Source organism: Topomyia yanbarensis, chromosome 3, assembly GCF_030247195.1.
Source record: "Topomyia yanbarensis strain Yona2022 chromosome 3, ASM3024719v1, whole genome shotgun sequence".
Taxonomy (NCBI): Eukaryota; Metazoa; Arthropoda; class Insecta; order Diptera; family Culicidae; genus Topomyia; species Topomyia yanbarensis.
The window spans coordinates 303,550,209-303,571,943 of NC_080672.1; the positions used below are offsets into that span (position 1 = coordinate 303,550,209).

Genomic DNA, 21,735 nt, shown 5'->3' on the forward strand with positions numbered 1-21,735 from the left:
TTTGGTCACATTGGCCACCATCATCGGTTCCGGAAGCCCCGGCGGAAGTATCTAAATTCAGAATAACAGTCACATCGGTTTCTCGGAGATGGCTAGAACAATTCGACTAAACTTGGCCTCAAATGAAAGGTATTGCGTCCCCGTAAATGGCTATTTAATTTCATCCCGATCCGACTTCCGGTTCCGGAGTTACAGGCCTGGGCGTGCGATCACATAGCAAATTGTGATTCAAACCGATACTCCGATGAAAGCAAAAAAGGTAAAAATTTCGCTAAAATGTCTCTCAAACAACTTAAATTTGCTGTTCTCGGTCACCGACGGCCAACCAAACTTTCGTTGACTACATTGACCACCATAGATGGTTCCGGAAGTGCCCGGGAAAAGCGGCCACCTTTCAAAATTTACGAACTCACATCAGTTTCCCGGAAATGGTTTGGCCGATTTTCACAAACTTAGTCCCAAATGATAGCTATAATATCCCCACAGATGTCTATAAAATTTCGTACGGATCGCTTATATGGGTCCGGAAATATAGACTAAATCGTCCGGTCACATATGAAATTCCCATATAAGCCGGAACTCAAATTTTTTCTCAAAGGGGGGACCCCATGAAATTTCAGAAATCGAATTCGTATTTTTGATGCCAAACATCTTAAAAATGCATGAAACGTCGAGATTTTATGTTATCTCGAAAATTTTTTTTGTAAAGATCGACTTTTTGGGACTTTGCCGATTTCGCACCTTTTTTCAGCTCAATATTACCATGGCTGTTTTTTCTTTTTCAAAATTTTAGAACTCGAATAATGATTTATTTTCCTGTATATAGTTGTCATGTGATGTATAATAATAAAATGTAATATATGCATTTAAAAGTTTTTAATGAATATAAACAACGCACACATTCTCGTGATTCATGATTGAGAAAGGCACAATTGCACCGCTAGGTGGATTAAAATAGGTTTTTTCAGTTCAATATTACCGTGGCTCTTTCTTTCTTTTACAAAATTTTAGAACTCGAATAATGATTTCTTTTCTTGTATATTTGTCATGTCATGTATAATAATAAAATGTAATATTTGCATTTGAAAGTTTTTAATGAATATAAACAATACAAACATTCTCGTGTTCATGATTGAGAAAGGCACAATTGCACCGCTAGGTGGATTAAAACAGGTTTTTTTATTTCAAATCGCGTTTCTTTATTTCATCTGAAGTGCTTGATACTTCGTGCATCTTCTTCGAAATAACTTTTATAGGAAAATAATAATCTTTAGAAAAGCCCTTTGATAACTTTACGATTCCAAGACTTTTTATAAATGAAGACCTCAACATTGAAATCATACGACACATGTGAAGAGTCAACGCTGGCGGTAAAACATGATGATGAGTTATGTTCTATCAATGACCATGCGGTAGACTTGGGTGCAACGCCCAACTCCTATGGACATGATCGAAAAGACTCTTCACGTTTCCTTTTGATCATGTCCATACGAGCCTGCCTAGTCCTAGTTTTCCGTTCTAAGTTTATAACTGATTCGCTCTAGAATACCTATCCGTCTTTCAATTTCATTGCTTTCGTTTCTTTTAGTCCCAAATTTGCCGAAAATAGCCAACAAAATCGATACAGCAGAACCTTGCGGCCATAACATCATCGTTATATGCGTACGTTAATTTCATATTAATAATCCAATGATATCACCAGAAGATATTTTGATATAAGTTTGCTTGCCTTGCGGATTTAGATATCTTAAAGATAACACAGTGAGTAATAAATATCACCATGAGATATAAATTTGATATCCTTCTGTTATGACGTTCTAATCGAGTATTGGGATGATATGGGGTCTTTTGAGTCTTCTCTGGTTGCTTAACACATTGAATAGACAGTTTAGCTTATTTAACACCCAATACACCAAAAATAAGTTTAGTCTAAAATGATAAATTTTTGGCAGCTTATTCGAAAAGTTTGCTTAACTGAAAGGTCATATTTGATTGGAAATTCCAAAATTTAAAGACCCGGTTCAAGTGTACATTTTTTTAGTATTCTCTCTTGAAAATTTGGATAGAAGTAGTTTAGAGTGTATTGTTTACACTGTATTTATATCGCTGTTAGTTTTTCGAAAATTAGAAAAAGTGGTGTCACCCGAAAAACAATGTCGTGAATTGATTTTGCGCAATCACCTGGAAAATTCTCAACTCTCATCGGGACATCGAAAAACAACTCGGAATCGTGCAGGCAATGGTGAGTCATGTGATTAAACGTTATTAAGAGGAACACTAATACTTCGGTCAGGGATGTGGCCAAAAGGGTGAATCTGTCCAAGTCGCTCGTTCAGAGAACCAAGGACCGGGAAAGTCTCGGGCCCGGAAACTACACCCAGATGCTGGCGAAGCCTCATTGTCTCATCATGGATGATGAGACTTACGTCAAGGCAGATTTCCGTCAGCTTCCGGGGCTACTGTTTTTTACCGCCCAGTACAAGTTTGATGTTCCAGAGGAACTAAGGAGGCAGGAACTTTCAAAGTTTGCCAATACATACATTATTTGGCAAGCGATCTGCTCATGTGGCAAACGGAGTGCACCACTCGTGACTACCGGGACTGTGAACGGGGTAGATCTACCTCAAAGCGTGTCTACAGAAGCGTCAGCATATTCCTGAAGCAACATGAGGGCCCTAGTAGTTCCGTGCCACTATTCAAATGTTGTCCTGGAGTGGTACGAAGCCAATACCCAAGGACATGAACACTCCCCCCCCCTGTCTAACGCACCGGAACTAAGGCCCATCGAAAAATACTGGGCAATTATGAAGCAGGCACTACGGAAGTATCCAAGGAGGTCAAATCTGAAATCTGGAGAAGACATGAAGAAAAACTGGGTTTCCGTACAGAAGAAGCTGCAGCCAGATGTACGGAACCTAATGAGTGGAGTGCAGCGTAAGGTACGAGCGTACGGTTATGAAATTGAAGTTGAATGAAATAAATATGCCAGTTCGATGTGGTTCACCCTTTAGTTAGTCCGGCGAAATGGTAATCGGAGGAATATAATTACGAAGGAACGAAAGCGAACGTTCGTATTTATCACACTGAGAAGTTCGGGGCCGCCAATTTGATCGTGCAAAATATCCCAAATCGTCATAATACGTAAAAGATTCCGCCGCACTTACAATGTATCGAGTCCAATAAGCAAACCACTACTTTTGTAACTTGGCAGCTGGTGAGAGTTGTTCCAAGGTAATCGACGAAGGGTGAACCGAACAAATCTGCGCTGTACTGTCTCAATTTGATGGACACCGTTGATATAATGAGGGTTCCACACAACTGAACAATATTCCAAAGTTGATCGAACGAGTGAGTAGTTAAGAGATTTCAAACAGTAAATATCTGAAAAGATTATTTTCATTACGAGTCCCAAACAGCGTGATGTCTTTGCGACAAAATAGCTGATACGCTGCCTAAACGTCAGTTGTTAATCGAGAAAAACTCCCAGATCTTTGACACAATTCGCTTTGTCGATCGTTGATTCTGCTAGACAGTATTCGAATTGAATTGTTTTTTTTTCTTCGAGAACGTAATGACGCATTTCTTGGGACTTGGGGTCATTCGGTTGATTTCGCACCATTCCGCAAAGGTTACCAGTTGGCGTTGAAAGAAAGTTGTGTCATTAAAATTCCGGATTATGTGGTATAACTTGAGATCGGCAGCGAATGACAACCGTGGTCCTTGTAAACAAAAATTGACGTCGTTGAAATACAATCAATGGTCCTAGATGGCTGCTTTGTGGAATACCAGATGAAGCGAAGAACTCTTCGGATGCACAATCACCTATCTTGACTGTTAGATGACGATTACTGAGATACGATTGCATCCAACTGAGTATATTAATACCAAGACCAAATCTATCAAACATTGCCACTGCAATAGCGTGATTTTTCAAGAGCCACCCCACTCGAATTTTTCAAAAATCATTGCACATAATCCGTTAGAGATAGCCATATCATTTATTCATCAAAGTTGTTTCAATTTAATTGTTTCATTACTTTGTAGAACATTAGGTAGCTTAATTTGGCACATCCAAAAAGTTGATACTTTGAACACCCTAACCACAAGTACCACCCTAAACTAACTAATGAGAAAAAATCGGCCAAAATGTACTGAGAAAGTTTTTTATCAAAACTTTCTTAGTAGATTTTAGCCACAAGAGAATTACAAACTTAAGATGTCTGAGATCGAAAATTTACGAGAAGCGCAAAAGAATCCAGGAGTTCTGCCAAGTATGTCGTGAATGCAGAGAAAAATATTTTGTCCTGAACAAACATCTGTTATGAATCGATTGTAGATGGTTCCGCGCGAAACTACTGCCGAAAATGTCGAGTTGAGGTCACCCTAAATTCCCATATTTTCGAAAATGATCCAAAATAATTCATACACATGTTGCATCAAAACGTTAAAAGTCTGTAACCGAGAAAAATGGAAAGACAGCATTGGTTATTGCTAGTTCTGCTTCCTAGTAGTCACGTGGTCACGTTGCCACTTGTTTCCTATTGATCTGAACGATTGGTCTACAGAAAATGATATAGTCACAGCAGAGCAAATTACTATTTGGATTGACACAAGAGCAGTGCATTGTTGCTCGGAAGCGTCGTGTAAGAATAGACTAGCTCATTGAGTGTTTGATCTAAACAACGTACAGTAGCCTGCTTGCAAAAGCGAGACTCAATGGTGATACTGCCATGTAAATAATTGAACGGTAGTAAAGTATCGTTGCTATTTCGAGTATGTAATTATTGATACTAATTGATGGCTGCTGTACGGATAGGCACTGCCTGGTTACAAGATGATTGAGTGGTGATGTTTCTAATTATTAAGTCCTTTTTTGTATTTCATAAATTTGTAAACCTCAATAAAAGTCAGATGGAACTAACATAATTATGTTCATAGTTTATCCATATAAAGCATTTATCAAACTCTTAAAGAAGAACATCAGTCGATTAATTAGATTATCACGAATCAAATCAAGCAAAATAGTTGGTGGAAAACGATTGACTGGGCGGAATGGTGCTTTTTACAAAGTGGTGGTGATTTTTCGTCACACCACCACGCTGTCCCGGGGCACGCAACACAACTGCGTAGTGAAAAAACCACAGCCACTTTTTCAAAAGCACCATTCAGCCAAGCCGATGGTTTTTTTACCAGCTTTTTTGCATGATTTGAATCGTGATGATTTAATAAATCGACTGATATGCTTCTTTTAGAGTTTTGAAAAGGTTTAAATGAATAATCCGGTGGCAAAGCTGATCACAATTTTTCCTACACACACTACCAAGCGTTCAATTCTAAAACATGCTCAAAATAGGTAACTTGAGCCTTAAACTGATCATCACTTTTACTTCCTTTTTAGCACATTGTCAAGTGAATAGAAATTGAGTAATTTTCTTCGTATAATGCGCGTTGTCAAATGGGATCTGAAAGCATGTGTCTATCATTAAAAATACTAACAAACTCCAAGTTGTTAACAAAGGAAGCTAGGCGGTTGGAAATACTCACCGGCAAGTAGAGGCTTAATATAATAGCGACTACTTAGCAACCCATAAATAGAAAACAGTCAAACCATACACATATATTAACAAGAAAACATTAAAAAGCGGCAATTTTTGTAAATGAAAAAGGAGTTTTTTTTCTCGCATTGTTAGAATACTATTGATCGATTTCGTTGAAGATTTTACCAACAGTTTTAAAAAAAGTTGTTTTTTCATTTTCAAAGCTTGCTTTTTATGATTTTCTTAGTTGAACCTTAATACACATGTATTGTCCTAACTACTTTCTTTTTATGAGCTGCTAAGTAGCCTCGAGGCTTTCACAGGTTATCTTATTCTCCAGGTTGATAAATACTCCATGCTCCCAGAATAAGTAAGCTCTTCCCAGTTAGCTCATCAACCATAAATATCTATGATAGTTAATGAAGTCATTATCATAGAAATACCAAATTTTGACATTTCACTTGGCATTATCAAAGGAAAAGAAAAGGGACAAAAAGCTCCTGTGTAATGTCCCGTATACTCAAAGAACCCCGTATGGTGGTTAGGTCGATCAATTCAGACATGCATCATAAAGTGGGTGAAACTATACAAGTGTAAGCATTTGTGAGCAACCGGCTGGTTGGAGCGTGGGTGTTTGCGAAACAGTGAACAAATATCACGTAACGTGGTTCCGTTGTTTTGCATCTGCCCATCATACATACATCTTCGTCAGTTTTAAATCAGCTGGTAGTGTTTTACAATATGGAAACTAATTGTTACATATTTATAATAAAGTTGAAATCAATAAAAAATTATATGATAATTCTTACTTAAAAGCAATCGCACAAATGATGGTTCTTTCTGGTCGGTGCTATGTCAGACCCGACTAAGTGACAATGCAATGATTTCGAGAAAAACGAGTTTAACACTTTATAAGGCCCAGAGTTTGGGGCTATAATTAAATGTTATATTAATAGAAACACGGTTCTCTCACTCAGTTTAGAATATATTGACATTTATTTCGTAATAAACCTGTTTTGAAAATATACTGCTACCGCCCGTTAGAAAACTTCAGTCTTTGTAATGTTTGATGTATTTCCAACGAGATTGGTGCAAATATAAAGACATATCGAGCTGTATCAGAAATTCAGAAAGAAGTTAAGGTGGGTTACTGGTTTTTACCTGATTAACAGTAAATAACCCCTGGATTCTCAGGATAAGTTGTAAAATAAGACCACAGATTACAGACGTTCATTTATTGATTTTATTTTTTTCTTTGCAATTTTTACCACTGATAAACCAATTTTTCGGATCAAAAATAGTTGTTTTTACAAATTTGCATTACCAACCTATAGGGTCTAGAGATTTTTTTCAAAATCGAGCTAATTTTGTTGTCCAAAAGGAAATCGTCGATTTTTTTTTCCAAAAAACTTCACCAATCTGACACTTTTCACTGAATCTCAATAAGAAAAGTGGCCAGACTCCTAACAAGTAGGTTTCAGAAGATTGGAACATTTCTCACTTCATATTCCTGCGTTATGAACAATACGAAAAGGTGGCAATATAGTTGCAACTGCCTTATAAAGGGTTAAAGTTTGAATCGGAGCAACCTTTATTTTTTCATTTGAAATGAATTCTTGCCCCAATTCTTGCTTATTATAACATATTTCAAATCTGGTAAAAGTCGAATGTAGTTGAAGACATTCGCTATCCTGTACTGTCATCATCTCAGTTTTTGAGATTTTTAGTCCGGTCTGATTCAACGCCGACCAATTAACCGTAATCTTCTACTTCGATTCAATACATTCATCAATCTAACGGTTATAATTGAAAATAATTCTGTTCTTATGTACACAATGGTATTTCAATAGGTACCGAATAGAATAATAAAATTGAACTAAATGTGAATAAATCAATATTTTCCTGTTAACTAATTTTATTTCTTTTTTCCATTTTCAGGTAAATTATCAAACGTACCGAATGGGGCGAATCATACATTAAACCCATTAGAAAGGTATAGCAGTATTATATTGTATAGCATTAAGATGTTATAAACGTTTGTCGTTTGGAACTTAATCACTACACTTTCGCGGTTTATTTATTCATATTATCATAGCTTTTTGTTCATTGTTAAGCGAAAGGAAACAACAATATTAAGCGGTTTTTACACGGCACGTATGCCTGCGTTTAAAACCGGTTTGAAATTCGTAAATCACAGTTAATTTTCCTAAATCCCCAAAACAATGTAAAGTCCATCAAAATAGGATACTAAAACTTGATTTACAGTTATTAGTAGCACACTCAAACACCTGAAGGCTGCGAGCAGCGCACGATATGCACCGATCACGTTTGATATAATTCTAGAGAAAATTTTCAATAGGACGTAAGTAACATTGAGAGCCTCTCTTTGTTTACTTTCTCTTTCGTTTATTACGACGTCATTACAACACTTTGTACTAATTTTCCTATACATATCGGAAGCCGACGGTTTTTACTACAATATTATGCAAAGAGCAGAGTAGTAAATGTTGAAATGGCCAAGTAATGAACAGAAGAGAAAGACCTCAAAGAGAATCTCTCATTGTTACTTACTTCCTATTGAAAATTTTCTCTAGAATTGATATGAACTTCATTTTGGTTACTTTCAAAATTAGATATAAAATAAAAATTAACACAAAATGAAGCATTCCACCATTATTGTAATCATCAATACGTTTCAGAACACAATATCAGCTTACATTAGATCGATTCCATGCCTTGCCTAATACCAAAGTGACGCCCTCCTTTGAGATTTAGATTTTCGAAAAATCTTAACTTGAAAATCACTTCGCTCGCGTCACATTTTTGCTCTGCGAACAGGAATAAATACGTTAAGAGGTCGGATATTTAATGTTATACAAGTGTCAGTGTGGAAGCATTTGTCGTGATTTCTGAAAAATGGATCGGTTGGAGTGTGTGGTGAAGAAAGGAACCAATCCGGTTGATAGACTGGATGCACTGAATTCGCCGGGAGTGGTGTAGACGGCAGCAGAATCCGGATTCAGCCGAAAGTTTTACATGTCCTGCCATTGAAGTACCACCAGAAGTGAAGAGCGGATTAAGTCAAGCAACGCCACTGATACAATATAAGCTGAGTGAGCTGCCACGGATGGTTAGGAAGTGGCGCGAAGTCTGCAGATTGATGTGTTCAGCAACAGAGTATTTCAGCACGACTGGACGGACATACCGGTGAGATCGTTTAAATTTTAATTAAATCGTTGAATGGTACTTTTGGTCCTCCGGTAGTCGCGTCATTGTATGCATTTGGACCGCATGAAGCTCTAGGAGAGACTTTGCTAGAGCTTCTCAGTTATGCGACCTAAGTAGGGTTTATTTTCATTTGTCTAGTGTTCTTTTCGTTTTATTAGTTTTTTCTTGTTTTATTAATAATATAAAATAATAGTTTAATAGCTCAATTCTTCACAAATATCTGATTAGTGCTTAGGAGCTGGATGTCGGAATTCACTTTCGGGGGAAGTTTTGAAGGATCCGCCAGTACCCAGGCACGGTGCAAAGTAGTCAACGACAGCGAAAACTTTTCTCTTTTGATTGCTGTCAACGATTGTGTTGGGCGATTGGCGGTTCGTCCGGAATTGTCCCCTGAAGTGAGTTTTAACAGTTGAGCCCTAATCATAAACCTAATCATATGTTTATCGTGAATATTAAGATAAAAGTGTAATGAGCGAGCAAAGGCGCTTTATCCTAGGCTTTTCAGCCAGGGCAAGATGTAAATACCTATGTCCCATACCAAAGGACCAAAGGAGTGGAATTAACCTTCTTAGCGAAGTCGCTCCAACGATTTATCATATCCCCTTTGAAAGGAAACAGTTGGTACGGTTGTCCTCGTACCTTCCTCCATTAAGATTCGAAATGATTCGTTAATAAAATTGTTCATTAATTGAATAATTTGATTGCCGTTTAATTTTGAAACATCTTTAAACCCAACTCTGCACAGTAGGCCTGGCCGTTTTAATATTTGCGACATATGAAAATATGCTAATAATATTAACAAGAATAACACTATAGAATAACTGTAGTGTTTTCCAGAATGCTTTTCAATACTGTGTAAGGGTTAGAATAGAATAGAAATCTTAACTTGAAAATTCGGTCAACATGATTGTTCGGAAGGTGTTGTTGGATAATAAATTGTTTTTTTTTTTAACAAAAATAGAATAAGCGAAAATCATTGTATATTCATAAATATAAAACTTAAGATTGCATAAAGAATGCGCAAAAAACGAAAACGAAAGAAGCAGTTTTTTCCACACCGTTTGTTCATAAAAATTTATCTGCTTTTGTAGAGTGTTGTTACAGTACTGCTGATTAACTAGAAAAAAACTGCTTTTATCGTTTTCGATTTTCGCCCTTTCGCTCTTAAACCTTAAAATCTATATATTTCCTATTCTATATTTGTCCCATGATTTCAAAAATGCTCGTTTGATTATTCCAACTAAACTAGCCGATGCAAGCACAACTAGAGGAACTTAGTAACAGTGTTACTAATAAACAGACCCTGCTGTGTTTGATATAGAAATATACTGCATTATTCAAGCAGTTTGTCGTAACCGAGCAATCGGGGGAATGGGTACTGCGAAGCTAATTGAATAAATAATATGGGACATGAATAAAATACGCCGGCTGCTTAGTAATAAGTTACCCCGCTGTATAGGTTCGTGATCGAATATTATCTGATAAGTTTGATTATACTTGTTTTGGTTGATATGTGCTGTTCCCGGAAATGTTATTATAAGTAACAACATTTGGGAAACTAGATGTGAAATTAATTTTGTTCATTATCGATGAACATAAATGATAACATTCCTATATGAAATATGCAAATTATAGTCTTCACTAGTGCTTGCGGCTGTACATCTAAACACAACTATGACTCGAATTAGTTGACCAGCTTCAACGTGTCCCAGACCGGAATAGCACTATTACCGGTGCATGACCTGCAGTACATCGTACCTAAATCCTGAAAGTAAATTTACGACCGCATCTGGCTTGATGCACTCCGACCCGCACTCACGACTTGTGCATATCTCGTAGTGCTATTAAATGTTATTGAATTAAATGAAGATATAGGGAAAGAGTAGGGATGTAAACATTCCGTGCCGTCCATCGCCACTGACTGCTGTAAGTATATCCAATCCAATCCACATAAAAAAACCTTTGAACAGTGCAGGAGATATAGTGAGCCGATCCACATGGGTAAATAAACATTCATTGGGGATTTTATTGTTCCTCTAGCATCGCCACAAACAAGCGATCAAAAGGGAATGCTAGTAAACGTAAATAGTCATCTTTCAGTAGGTATTTGTATACTGACAGCAGTCGGACATGGAGCTACGTTATAGTTCTGACTTTCCTCTCATTGTGTTAGATACTGCTGTTGGTGTTTTTGCTTGTGCGTCAAGACATTTCGATGATAATGATTGGCAATTGCAAAGCTCGTTTTGAAGTCTGTTATATCTACTGTTTTAGTCCAAAAATCAATTCAGTTGGAGACCGAACCATTTGAAATAAGAGGACAACATTTAAACAGTTGTGGAAAGACGCGTTTTAAGGTAATGAACTCGACAGAAAGTCATAAAGGGCGAACACGAAATCATTGCGACACATTCAACAGGGCATAACTTTTTTACCATTGGGCAAAAATCAACCAAATTTTACACACTTTCTCATTGATGTGTATTGTTTACATGCTGTCAAACTCGATGTCGTGTTTTTCGATTCAACGAAAATTGAGGTGAACCAACGCGAGTCGAGAGAACAAATACTTTCCAAACACCTGGAATTTCCTGACCTGTCGCACCGGTAGTTGGGAAAAATGTTGAACATACACCATTCAACCGTCTCCAGAGTGTTGAAGCGGTTTCAGGACCACGGTAAAGGAGCTGGAAGAAAACCGGGACAGGAGAACAAAATGACGGAGGGAAAGGTGAAGCGGATGATTAAAGCAAATCCCAACGTCTCAAGCCGTGATTTGGCTAAAAAGATCGGCATGTCGCAGAGCTACGTCCAGAATGCAAAGAAGAGAGCTGGACTACATACATACAAGGTACAGAACTTCCCAAACCGCGATGAGCGGCAACAATCGACGGCTAAAACTCGGGCACGGAAGCTCTACGAGAAGATGCTGACAAAATATGGCTGCTGTGTGATGGACGACGAAACGTATATAAAAGCCGATTTTAAGCAAATTCCGAGGTTGGAGTTTTTCACCGGCAAGAGCAAGTTCTATGTGGACGACACATTTAAGAAGAAGAAAATGTCGAAGTTCGCCTCCAAATATCTCATTTGGCAGGCCATCTGCTCTTGCGGACTGAGGAGTGAGCCTTTCGTGACAAAGGCCACAGTAAATGGCGAGATCTACAAATCTAAGTGCCTCGAGAAGCGCCTTTTGCCGTTCTTGCAGAAGCACGACGATGCTCCGCTATTTTGGCCAGATTTGGCATCATGTCACTATTCTAAAAGTGTCCTGGAGTGGTATGAGGCCAATTCTGTCCATTTTGTTCCAAAGGACATGAATCCGCCAAACTGTCCGGAGCTGCGCCCGGTGGAGCAGTACTGGGCAATGATGAAGCGGGAACTTCGGAAGAGCAAGAAGACAGTCAAAGTCGAGAAGGACATGTTAAGCAAATGGAAAAAAAACTGAGAAACTGGTACCGGATGACACTGTAAAGACTTTGATAGAGGGCATTAAGCGAAAATGCGTTCAATTTTACACTCAAGGCTCCATCGATTAACTTTTCTTTTGATTTTTAAAGTAAATATATGTATAAAACTACCCTAAAATTATGGTTTGATTTTAAACATTATAAGAAAATTGGCATGACATTTTCGGTGTCGCAATAATTTCGTGTTTGCCCTTTAAAGTTGCCTTTGGTTTACCGACTCTGTTACTTTTATGTTCGGGAGGGTTCCGATTATGAAAGAACTAGTTAGTTATGGAATATGCGTTTCGACTTCATCTCATCAGAATCCGACACCAACTTAGTGACAAGGGTAAGCTAGCGCCGGATTGACACTAGCACGCGAAATGAAGTTAAACAGTTAAAAAGATGTTTAATAATATAATAATTTTGCGGCAAACACCATTGTTCTCAATATAAGCAAACATTTAAAAATGTTGTTTTTAATTCTTTTGGAGCAAAAAGGGACAAAACGAGCCCATAATTTCCCATAGAATGTATAGTATGTGTTCCGAACTGTTTTACCTGATTGTACGGAATACATCTGTGAAAAAAGAATTTGTTATCAAACCACCTATGATATATTTGTAAAAAAATCGCGGCTTCAATCAACTTTTCCGAACATTTTAAAATGATAAACAAAGTTCTTTAAATTCCTTTCAAAAAGAAAAAGAGTTTGCTTAAATTAGGCCAAATTGAAAAAGCAAAATGTATTTGAAGTGAACATAGATACTGTTATTTCAAAAATGAAAACCTAGAATTACCTGATACAGCAACGTATAAATTGCTCTTAAAAATTTAATACTCATTCAGTGGTCCTAAAAGTTTATTTTATCGTTGCATAATACCAGGAAAAAAAATCCAAAAAATTGAGTGAATAACTCAATTTTTTCATTATGGTATTAATCCAAAAACCGACTTGATCCACCTAACAGTGAGATGAGACATTTCGGTCGTCAAATGGTGACATAACAACATCTCAGAAGTCTCCTATCTCATGCCTTCACGCGAGTCTAAGTCTATTGATGACATTTGGTTAGACCGGCGAGGACTGGGTGCTATCAGCCTTCTGCCAATGGTAGCAGAATGAGAGAGTGCGAACGAATCCTGGCTTATTTCCTGGTTTTCGCATAGGCCTGCTATGCCAAGACAAGTTTCGGCTTCACTGTGTCTTATCGGCATGAACAGAACTTCGGCTCGGACGGGACATCACGTTTGACCAGTCGTTCGATTGAAACACAAAGTGTGTTTTAGTTTCAGGGATTTGCGTCAAGCCGCCGCTAATCTATTTCGACAAAAAGTTAGTGTCGGTTTCTGATGAGACGAAGTCGAAACGAAAGTAGGAATTTGTGCCCTTCAAGTGCAAAGACTGGTTTTACCAAAAATGTTCGTCCTTGTGAGAAATTTGGGTGTTTACCCAATTTTTCTCCTTAGTGTGAAATATAGCATATATAGCATGATATATACCATAGTGGAATAAATGAATTAAATGAAATGAATAAAATAAATGAAATAAATGCAATAAATTAAATAAATAAAACAAATAAAATTGATGAAATCAAGAAAATTGTTAAAGCAAAATAATAGAATTGGTAACATGAGAAAAAGAAGAGAAAGATACACAAAGTAAAATTAATTAAATAATTCAAATGAAAAATTTAGCGATATTAAAGAAGTTATAAAATTAATAGAATATAATAATTTGTGTTAAATTGTTAATTGAGATGAAATAAACCTAGTATAGTAATACGATTTGTCATTTTTAGCAGGGAGATTATTGGAGCAAATAATGGTTAACTAAGAGAGGCAATTTTTATAGCCATCTTTAAACTAGGAATAACTGGAGGGCGTGATTGAATTTTGTAAGGATTCGGAGACATTAATTGGATCTATTTTTATGAGAAGCAAGTACAGTAGGGCATTTTCAACGAGATTATGTAATATGATAGTGTCCGTTCTCATGGTAAAGAGGGACAAATCTGTTTTTACCAGGAGGCATGTTGGTGGACTTGAGCGATTCATAGTTATGCTGCCCAAGCTCGACCCCTGTCAACAGAAAACAAAAGATTAGCCTGTAGGATTTTAAGGAGAGGAGATCGTGGTAGGCAGTAAATCTTCAACCGAGACATTGGGTGATCTTCCTCGGGCCCGAAGGGTAACCTATAGTTGATATCTGGCAGAACAGTACTCGGCGCATGCCCAGACTATGTGTTCGATATTGTGATACCGTTGCCACAAGCACAGATACCGCTATTTGCGAGCCCAATACGTCAGAGATGAGCGTCTAGCGTGTAGTGGTTGGACATGAGCCGAAACATCACACGAACGAAATCCCGATCCACATCCATTCCTCTGAGCCAAGGTTTCGTTGATCCCTTGGCGATAATAGAATGTAGCCATCCTTCTAACTTTCCTTTGCTCCAAGATGTCTACCATCTTTCTAGCGTCTTACGATGAGATATGTTGAAAAATTCATTGAATCAGATTGGTCTTTCATTGATGACACCTTGTAAAGCATCGCCTTAGCTAAAGAGTGCGCTTCTTCATTGCCTGGGATGGATCATTGCGAAGAAACACAAAAAAGGTTATCTGGTACGATCTTACAGACAAAGCACGCAGGATGTGGTAATGATCGGTGGGTTAACTATCAATAATCCCAAGGGTATACCGAATAGCAGCAAGTTCTGCGACGTAAACTAAAGCAGGATGATTGAGTTTGAAAGAGGCGGTAAGGTTTTGACTGAATATACTGAAGCCAGTGGAACCGTTGAGACTTGACCCGTCGGTGTAAAACATCTTGTTGCAGTCGTCTTCTCGAAATTTATTATGAAATATGCTTGGGATCACTTGCGGACGTATGTGTTCCGGGATTCCACGAATTTCATCTTTCATGGATGTGTCGAAAAATTTTAAATTATTCAAGAGGGAGAGTAGTAACTCATGGTTTCAAAATATTTTTTTGAAACCATGAGTTTTTTCTTTGTTTAATTTCAATCTAGATGTATCTGCGAATACGCCACAGAAAGGATTTGGTCAAAATCATATTCCTTGGCATGTTTATGGGAACCGAAAGGTACACATCTCCGGCCGTTTCAGAGATACTAAGAGCGGCGAACCACGATGGTGCTTGTCTATGGAAAAAATCATCGTTTAAGGAAGTCCATTCTTGACGGTTTGTGTATATGTGAACGTCTGTGAATGGTTTCTTGTTTTTTTTGGGAACGAGATTATCGTACGGAAGAAAGAATGCGTCGGACATGTTGAGAAGCGTATGGGAAGGAGATTACGAAAACTGAAGAAAGAAAGCAAAGGTATCGGTGGGAAATGTAAGGGAAAGTTGACGGACAAATCAATCGGCCAGGTAACAAAATTTTATGGGCTGGCGATTTGGAGAAATTTGTAGAACATATGCGAAATGCAATCTGGGCTTCCCTCGAACACTGCTCGTTATGGAACGAAAATACCCAACACTCAAAGTGTTCACCCGGCGAGGACAGTTGGTATAAGTGGCGTCAGGCTGAAGTAAAAGGAACTTTTGAATATGTCAGGATCTACGAAAGTCTATCATCTAATGATTTATTAGAAAGATGCTTAGGAACTCACACCCAAAACATCAATGAGTATCTGAATAGTGCAATCTGTTGCTTAGCGCCAAAACACATACACAAATTCTGGTCAATGTTTTGACTTATTTGGTAGTCAGTATCTTCAACCAAGGATTTGCATCGATCTTACAAGCTATGGAGTTCATGGACATTACCTTGAGGACTGAAGCTGAAAGATGTGCTACTCGGACACGGTATAGTAGATTATCTTGTAAGTAACTACTATCGAGTTATACACCGTACTTTATCTTTAAACGCGTTTTCCAGAAAGTAGTGTTTTTTAAGTAGTCATGTAAGACTTTTCATAGAAATACTCGTCCGATTTCAAAAAAAATTTCTTCTATTGTTCAGAAAACCGCTATGTTTGGTCGAGAGGGATTTGCAAAATGTCAATTTGTTCCATTTTTATGGCCCCTAATAGGTAAAAAATAACGTAAATATTGGAAATTTTCATAAATCGTTACATAACTTCTACAAATTATAAAATAAAAGAAATCCCTCTCGTCTAAACATAGCCTCGTTCAAACATAGTCTAAACATGATTACTGATTACAGATTACCCAATTTGCCACAACCTAGCGGGACCTATGCAGTTTCAACATCAATGTCATCAATGAAGTTTCAAGGTCGCGACACATTTTTCTTTTCATCTTCAAAAGTAAAATTGAAAAGTCAAAACATGGTCTTCAAAATATAAAAAAGCGTTTCAAAATCCATTGAGTAGATGCTTTACAATTTATTCCCAAAAAAGTGCTCAGTTTTAGGCCTCGCGAGTAGAAGACCCCCTTAAGTTGAATCAGAAGCATGAATAAGATTGACACGGTTGGGATAATATGAAGAAGGATTGATATTTTGTGCCATGCAATCGAAGCACAAGGACATAAATCGAGTTTGATAATTGAGCTCAACAAGCCTCTCAAAATTTGCAATTACTAACGGGTTCAACTTGTTTTGTTTGTGCCTTCTCTACTCGTAAAACATATGAGATATGCTCCTAACAAAAACTGATCATACGATACAGCAAGATTTGTAACATTCAGATTAGTTATCAACGTAGTAGAAAAAGATGATCCTTGTTAAAAATTACTGTATGCAAATTACGTAAACGGAATACTATGTATACTTCACTCTAACAAAAGCTCGTAAAGTGTACATTGTTCAATGGAAGTATTTCTAAAATGACACTATCGTCCAGACCGCATCACCCAACAAGGTGATTCTGGCTACCAACACATTCGTTTCGGTATCATTTCAAAAGCACTCAGTCCACTAATCTATCCATAAGTTCTAGTAACATGATGTATTGGACTAACATAACTAAAACTGGCGTTTTTTGCCATCGCTTGTACATAAAATGATGATTCTATTTTAAGCATCGTTGATTTCCTGTGCACTTCTTGTTGGTTCCTATACAGAACAGAAAACTTGTATTGGATGTCCGTCAAGCTCAAGCTTATTACACAATCATGAATAGAACAATAAATTTCGCAATGTGTCACAAGAACTGGCGCATCTTGCATTATTCTAAATAATTAAGCTACTGTAATAATAACCAGTTTTGCGTTTTCTTACAATCTAGAAAAACCTAACCTCATACGTGTTTCTATTTCATCGAAAAAGATTATGCTTAGTTGTATCAAAAAGCTCGTACCCACTGTCTGACGCTAGCATTTTCCCGAACGCCATTCCAGACTGCTATTTATCATTATACATACCTATAGCTATGTGGCTAAACACATTTTCGCTAGTGTCTTTATCGGATCGATGGTTTTCATTCATGAAATTCTGGTGGGTATTTTGTTCCAGGCGACACCATGCCGTCGAGTCAGGATGGTACGTTCCATCAGTCATTTCTTTTCTTCTAACTACGTGCAAGTCAGTCTACTGCTCTTGATGACGTCTATCGGCGCGTCCTTTTCCTTTGGGTTTTCCCTATAGGTACACCCTTTGTAAGGTAAAAGTTTTACTCGTTGGATATTTTGCTTCATTCGACATCACATTAAATTCGCCACGCCAGAAGGGTGGGAGTCCACCGGTCCGTAAGTTTTGAGCTTTCGCTAAATTTAGCTCTTGTTGTGACTTTTTCCATAGTGCTGCATGTTCGGTGGTGTAGGTAATCGAAATATGGGTTGGTTTGTTAGAGGGAAATTTTGCTGATTTTTCAATGAACGCACGAGCTCGCATCAATCATTGTTTTGCTGTGGGAGCCGAAAAACAAAATTGCTGAGTTTTGATTGGCGTCCCAGTCGTTTCAAATATTTGTTTATCTCGAGCAGGAGGGTTTAAACACCTTATTTCAGAATGAGGTTTTGTGACGTTTTAAAATTGAAACTCAAGTTTATTGCTGGCTAGGTACTGCAATGTGTATATGCAATCCATTGCCCACTAACTGGCGATGCTTTCATGGTAGAAACTTGTATGTACTTATAGTATTGTGCCATAGCATTCATGCTCATTTTTTATTTATAGCGTTCCTAATTGTATGCCATATATTGCGCTAGGCATCGTCAATGAGAGAAACGCAGTCTTTTATTCTTTTATTTTCAACTTTCTTCAAAAAATATTTTACTTAACACAATAATATCTTGGAAAAAACTTTTAGAATTTGATAAACGATATTTATTTAGATAACATCTGAATTTACTTTTATCTATATCTAAAAAACTCCGAGCGGTTTGACGTGTAGCTATACTATTCCGACTTAATCCACCTAGCAGCGAGATGAGACATTTCTTACACATATCACTGTAGGATCATTCATTAGTTTGTCGAACTCATGCGAAGTAGGCACCCAACTAGAGGTGGGATGAAAACAGTTTCTAGTCCTGCGCGAATAATCTCGAATAAACTGAATGAATCATAGAAAATCATTAAAACGAACGAAATAAAAAAATAAGGCAAAAACAAAATAAAAAGGTGCTCAAATTCATAAAATGAGTCGAATTGTAAATTGTAAGAATGTAAATCAAAATTATAAAATACATAAATCAAATTAGATTAGCTCATGAAATGAAAATTTGAATCAAATGAATTAAATGAATCAATTTAATTTAATGAACGCAGTGAATACACTGAATTAAATTAATGAAATGGATCAAATGATCAAAATGAAAAAAATAAATAATAAATGAAATGAATAAATAAAACAAACAATTCAAATTAACAAAATGAACTGATTTGATAAAATGAATAAAAAGAAGAAAATGATTGAAATGAAAAATTAAATGATGTTACAAGGTTAAATAAATAGAAAATTAATAGGAAAAAAATGAGTCAAATAAATTGTTTGGATGAAATGAATAAAACTGAAAAAATAGATTATTAAAATGAAGAAACTGAACAAAATGTATGACAGGAAAAAAGAAATGCCATAGAATAAGAATAAACTGATCAGAGCGAATCCAAAAAATGAAACGAATAAACTAGATAAAATGAATGCAGATTAATAAAATGAATAAAAAGTGGCTGAATGAAATAATTAATTAAAATGCAATTATCATATATTTAAAGTTAAAACATATTTTGGAATAAAGCAAATGAATAAACCGGATTGTACGAATTTGAGAACCATTGCATCAGAAAGTTATGAAATGTTTTTGAAAATCCAATCTTCTGAAAAAAGGCTAATTAATATACAATGGACTTTCTAGGGCTTCCATTTTTTTGTTTTAGTCTTTTACTTTTCATGCTTCTTTACTTGACAGCGTCGTTTTAAGATTATCTGGTGTTTCTACTTTATTAATGAACCTTAATTAGTTATCAGGAACCTGGAACGTTCAATTTGCTTTGGAATTCAAAGTTTACTTTTTGGTCACATGTTCCCGAGAAAAATTGTTTTTGTGCAGAATAGAATTTGCTGGTCCAGCATTTTAAAACGCAATTGAATATAGAAAAAGTGAGACAAGGCCACATTTGCTTTCAAGCCCTTTGAACAGATAGCGACAGAGGGAGCATGCGATTTCTGATTTGCATTAAAATAAATAGTGTGAAGTGTCTAGGCTATGTCGATAGCATAAAAGGCGTGCTTCAGTTGATTATAATGCTGTCTCTTTCCAGTCACCCTTATAACTTGCATACTGTTTCGTTTGGAATTCTCGTTCAGGAAATATGGATAAATAAGTCCTATACAAACCAATACTGTAAAAAAGTAATGGTTCAAACTATGAGGATGGCAAAAATGTAGACAGATCAACTACCTGTCCAATGCATAAACTCTGTTTGTAATCCTCGTTAATTTACTTGTACAATATGGAAAACTCGAACGAAACGTGTGCTGAATTATCCAATGCCTCTCTACTAATTGTGACTGCTATTGAAATATCAATTGACGTGTAGTCAGTATAGAGCAGATATGGATGATAAGTTAGAAGACACATTGTACTTGCATCCCCCATCGAGAGTGGGGCCTTTTGGAGACTTCTTTCCCGGATCTATTTCGTGGATATTTTTGGTCTTTGATCCGCTATTTTTCATTCAAGTTCATACCAATGCAATGAATGTGCATTTTCAATAATATCATCACAAAAAAGGTGTTTTTAGCTTTCACATGACATATTTGAGCATAGTGTAAACTAATTTTGATGCCGGTACTGCCTGGTAAATATACCCACACTACTAACCACTGGGGCTGTCGATCCTATCGTTGAAATACACAGTCAGTCTACTTATAGCAATCGAACAAGCTAGTTCGCTTTTACTCCGCGATCCGAAATACCTGAATAGTTATCTACCGGTTCTGTGCATCGTTGATTTTGTCGGGAAGTAAGGTCGTGAGTTCGTTGAGCTGATAGTGAAGATCGGTCAAGTTCTGCGGTATGGACACAGTTTACAAGCTGTAGACAGGATAAGCAGCCAATTGTGCAATACGAGGTGATCGTAGTCAAAAGTTCTAGAACTATAGAAATCGGTAGACAATAGCGGGACAAAAGAATCGCGTGGTTAGTTAAAAAACACATGGTTAACATAGATACGTGCTAGTGACTGGTGTGGTATCACATGTTCTGACCAAGACCATATGTCGGAATCTGAAGAATACGAGAGCGGAAGTGAATTCGGAAACACAGGTGCTGATAATTCGCGTGATCAATTTGTGACATTGCGAAAAACGAACAAAATGTCTCGAGATAGTGAACAGGATGCCGCGGCGCTAAGGTTAGAATTGGCGGCCAAAGAAGCTGAAATCGAACGCTTGCAACATCGCTTAACTATCGCCTCGATGGAACCGGCGAATGTCCAAGATCGCGCAGTTCGTCGTCCAGATTTCCGTGAATTGAGAGAATTGGTCACTAAGTTCAACCCAAAAGACGCCACGTGTCTATCAGCGTAAGAGTGGATCCAGGAGATCGAAACTACGGCAGTACATTACGATTGGGATGATGCTACCAACTTACATTGTGCTCGTTTGAATCTGGAAGGTTCGGCAAAGTTGTGGTGGTCTGGAGTACAAGATGTAGCTACTACATGGACGCGGTTTACGCAAAAATGGGTTCGTGCATACCCGTCGGCACGCGATCCAATTTACTACCACAATCAGATGACAACGCGTCGAAAATTGAGCGATGAGACGATTGAAGAGTACATTTACTCTCAAGTTGCTTTGGGTAAACGAGCCGGTTTAGCTGAAGGTGTGGTAGTGAAATACGCGATCGCTGGGTTAGGAGAGTTCGTATCCAAATGTCGAGTACAACTCGATAGAAAAATCGAAACAGTTGATGAGCTGATGTCGCAGTTGAAGTGGATGGAGGGTATGATGGATACAGCGTTGGAATCAACTCGTGTGCGAACAACTGAGAAGAAAGAAAAAGTTATTACGTGCTATCAATGTAATCAACCTGGACATAAGGCGATATCCAGCGCATCGAAGCTATTCAACGCAAATTT

The 21,735-nt window shown here is 37.3% G+C and overlaps 1 protein-coding gene across 5 annotated transcripts in view; it reads left to right on the forward strand.

The window, feature by feature from the left end:
• LOC131686919 (rho-related BTB domain-containing protein 1) overlaps nt 1-21,735 on the forward strand; it is a 180,213-nt gene that overhangs the window by 38,612 nt on the left and 119,866 nt on the right. Inside the window, exon 2 of one of the 5 annotated variants that reach the window (XM_058970947.1) lies at nt 7,476-7,530. The exons of the other annotated variants lie outside the window; for them this stretch is intronic. The gene's annotated coding sequence lies outside the window, so the exon portion shown is untranslated. The remainder of the gene's footprint in view (nt 1-7,475; nt 7,531-21,735) is intronic. 5 annotated transcript variants of the gene reach the window in all.